This window comes from Triticum dicoccoides, chromosome 4B (assembly GCF_002162155.2).
Source record: "Triticum dicoccoides isolate Atlit2015 ecotype Zavitan chromosome 4B, WEW_v2.0, whole genome shotgun sequence".
Classification (NCBI taxonomy): Eukaryota; Viridiplantae; Streptophyta; class Magnoliopsida; order Poales; family Poaceae; genus Triticum; species Triticum dicoccoides.
This window is the reverse complement of record NC_041387.1, coordinates 276,981,800-276,985,629: the sequence shown is the minus strand read 5'-3', so window position 1 is coordinate 276,985,629 and position 3,830 is coordinate 276,981,800. Positions and strand designations below refer to the sequence as shown.

Below are 3,830 nucleotides of genomic sequence, written 5' to 3'. Positions count from 1 at the left end.
TCCGAGGACTGCACAGATGGTAAATGGAAATATTTCAAGGTAAATAGCTACTAAGGAAAAAAATACTAGATGATCTCAATAGTGGTAAAGATGCTAATGTTTTAACATTGTGGTTTATGTTGTAGAATTGTTTGGGAGCGTTAGATGGCACACACGTAGGGGTAACCATCCTAGCTACTATGTAAGGAAGATACCGATCAAGGTTGGGTGATATAGATACAAATGTGTTAGGTGTGTGTGCACCTGACATGGAGTTCATTTACATACTACCTGGTTGGGAGGGTTCTGCACATGATGGTCGTGTTCTTAGAGATGCTATCTCAAGGCCAAATGGGTTGTGTGTCCCTGAAGATTAATATTATCTTGTCGATGCTGGTTACACAAATGCGGAAGGATTTTTAGCTCCATACCATGGTCAAAGGTATCACTTGGGTGGTTGGAAGCACAGAACCCACCTCGTAGTGCAGAGGAGTATTACGACATGCGGCACGCCAGAGCTCGAAATATTGTAGAAAGGTCTTTCGGAAGACTCAAGGGTCAGTGGGCGATTTTAAGGTCCCCGTCCTTTTTTCCTATGAAGACCCAATGTCGAATCATCATGGCATGTGCACTCTTGCACAATTTAATCTTGCAAAATATGCCGCTTGACCCACTTGATAATGACGAGCCAATAATACATGAAACATTGTAGGCATGGAGGGAGAATTAGGCCAACCAGAATTCATTACTTCTATCTCAACTTCGAACGAGTGGAGAAATTTCCAGAATGTTCTTGCACATGACATGTATAATAGACATAGGGCTGCTAGGGGTCATCGAGGTATAAACCATTTCTATTTGTTCACTTTGTTGCTAGTTTTCTTTTTTTCAAATAAGCTTCAATTGCATCTCATTTGCATTTGTCCCATTTCATATATATTTGTTTCTTATTTGTATTTATTCTTCCTTTGTACAGATATGGATGTGGACACCTCAAGTATGTCTCGTGGAAGAGGCAAGAATAAAAGGAAGTGGACTTCGGATGAGGATGATGAACTTATTAAACCCTTGTATGAGTTGTCTTTGGACCCAAGGTGGAAGGCAGATGGTAGCTTCAAAAATGGATACCTGGTGGTATTGGAGAAGCACCTTGCTGAAAAGTGCCCGGGTTGTGGTATCTCTGCAATTCCGCACATCGAGTCAAGAGTGAGGCACTTTAGGACAAAATTTGGTGCTCTTGAAGTAATGTTATCCAAAAGTGGTTTCACATGGGATGGAAACCGGAAGATGATTCAATGTGAGAAGGCACAGTATGAAGCACATTGTAAGGTAGATCACTTCACCCATCAAAACTGAACTCCTTGTTAATGCTGAATTGCTTGCTGCCTTGTTATCGTTATTGTAATGTTGCTATGCACATTACTATTGTTAACCAGAAGATGTTGTACCTTTGCTGGAGGCTGTACCTTTCCTGCCTTCTTATTGTTTCTATTATTGCTCGTTGCATTTTTATATATCTGTCGCATTTCTATTAGAGACTAAGTTCCTTCTTTTATGAAAAAATTTGTAGATTCATAGTGAGGCAAAGGGATTGTATGGTGTCCCATTTCCATACTTTGAGCAGTTGGCTGCTATTTAGGGCAAGGACATAGCAACTGGAGAAAATGTTGAAGGCTTTGGTGAGGCCATGGGAAACTTGGAAAATGAAATTGCTATAGAAGAAGAGGAACACGAGGAAGAGGACTTGATCTTAACTGGGACAGCTAGACGGTCTGTCGATACTCGCTCTATGGATGGAACTAGTTCCAAGAGGCAGAGGAAGGAACCAAGGCCAAAGAGGATGACGGGACCAAGTGATCCCTTTGCAGTGATGCTTCAAGATGTCAATAGCCAGCTCAACAATGTGACACAATATGTGGGTACAATGGCAGCATCATTGTCAGCATCATTGGCACGAGAAGCAGCGCAAGAGGATCCTTAGCAGAAATCAAAATAGAAGGCTAATAGTGAATTGGCTAGGCTTAGCTTTACCAGGAGCGAGATCGTTGAGGCTGCAACCGTATTTGCTAAAGCTCCAGATCAGATGAACATGATGCTTGCGCTTCCAGAAAATCTGAGGAGGGACTATGTCCTAAAAATGCTCTCTGGTATCCTTTTGCTAAACTCCAAAATCTCTTTTGCTAAACTCTTATCAGCTTTGATAACATCTACCTCTGATTGGATAGCTGCTATACGAATCTATAATCTGTACTTGACTAGCTGCTAGTATATGATTTGCCATCTCGAGTTGACTTGCTGCTAGTATATGCATTTGCAATGTCTAGTTGACTTCCCGCTTCTGCTTGACACTCGTAGTATATCTTCCATCCAATCTCTGCTTACATTCGTAGTATATGTTCCGTCCAATCTCTACTTGACAAGCTTAACATGTGATGTTAATTTACAATGAACATGGATAATAAGTATTTGCTTAGATATATGTCAACTAAATTATCACTGGAGTTCTTGATTGTCTTGCTAGGTCAAGTGATTTTCTAGTGAACAACAGAATAAATGATGATGATTATGGATTGATCCAATTTTGCAATCAGAGTGCTTGTTCTGCTATTAATTTTTGAATTAGTGGTTGTCTCTTGTCTGTTTCTTTATTTCTTATTTAACTCTTGCTTATTTTGGTAGATGAAAAAAAATAAGCACGGATGATTAGAAAAGATGGGTGGTGTGGTTGATCAGAGGAATGGTTGATGGAAAAGCTACTTTGCAAGATTCTGAAATTGGCCTTTGGACTTGCCTTACAAAATAATTTTGGGGACTAATTATGTAGTTTATCTCGAATTGTTGTTGAAGTCTGAGTTTGTATTAATGAGTTAATATGCATTTTAGAAGTGGTGTCAAAATCTGGTTAAAGGATGTCTTGGATGAATGCAAAAATATTTTTAAATTATGTACTTGTTTGATGAGTTTGAATCGGTGCTAGTGAAGCACCTGTGAAATGCTTGTCAAAACCTTGTCAAATTGCTTGAATTTAAAACCGATTCTGCATGTGAAAGTTGTCTGATGTATTCAGATTACAGTGCCACACCAAACACTGTAAAGGTAACTGATAACATTACTCGCATGTGCCAAACAAAATAACAAATGGACTGTTACCCCTACGATCCCCCCGTGACCTTTACCATTAATGTTTGTGTTACCAGCCAGAGAACCAAACACCTCCTAAGATGATACCGATACTGTCGTAGAGCAGACTGAAAAACATGAGTGCATGCTTGTTTAGTTGCACCATCTTTCGGATCCAACTTGAACCTCGATTGTTGAAAAAAGAATGTGAGTCTTATTAGGAGGAAGCTAGAAAGTATGGGATAGATCAAGACAATATTACAAATTGTGATGAATAACATTACTTACGGATAAATGGTCAAGGAAGGTGTTCAACTCGGTATCATCTTTCTCATTCATGTACTAGATCCACGTTCGGAGGATATGTTCATGACACCTAATGGCAACAGCTGCCTCTGATACTAACTTGGATGACGCTATAGCATCACGTGGCCTTTTTAAGCCTGCCTCAAAATGGATCTCCATTCTTCCTCCTTTGGATTTTTTTAATCTGTCAAGCATTATCCCTGATGTCTGTTTCCGCTTGCGCCATGGTGCTAGTTCAGCAATGAATATGGAAAGTGTTAGTGCACATCAAACTGTGAGAGTATATATAAAGGAGCATGCAACTACAACTTGACTCAGTCAGGTACCATCTTGGTGTTGATGCTCATGAGGTTCATCTGATCTTGCCAAGCCCTGTTATGTCAGCAGTGCTTCGGAAGAAGTGTAAGGTGTGAAGGCAGCTTGGG

General features: G+C 40.0%; 1 pseudogene; it reads left to right on the top strand.

Annotated features, from left to right (window-relative positions):
• Positions 1 to 957: 957 nt before the first annotated feature.
• On the top strand, positions 958 to 1,960 carry LOC119292647 (annotated as a pseudogene).
• Positions 1,961 to 3,830: the final 1,870 nt, after the last annotated feature.